The following is a 364-nucleotide window of genomic DNA, read 5'->3' on the forward strand; positions in this document are numbered from 1 at the left end:
AAAATCTAGATTTAATTAATTTATTTAATAAAAACCTCATTCTTAACTCACAAAAGAGAATTTATTGAATTATTATGAACGAAAAAATTCGAACCGACTAACAAAAGACTCCTTCTGTTTCATTATTATTTGTCCTTTTTTAGTTGTGCACAACATTTGAGATAATAGTTAATTTTTTTTTTGGAAAGATAAACAATTATTACAATAGGAAGACAAAATTATTTTAGTTATTTTTTTATTTTTCTATCTTATTTTTTATTTGATAGTAGAAGAAGGTATTGGTATAAACTAACTATGACTTCTAAAAATTTTAAAAAGACACTTAATTTACAACATACATTAAAAAAAGACAAATAATATAACA

This window comes from Arachis ipaensis, chromosome B07 (assembly GCF_000816755.2).
Source record: "Arachis ipaensis cultivar K30076 chromosome B07, Araip1.1, whole genome shotgun sequence".
NCBI lineage: Eukaryota > Viridiplantae > Streptophyta > Magnoliopsida > Fabales > Fabaceae > Arachis > Arachis ipaensis.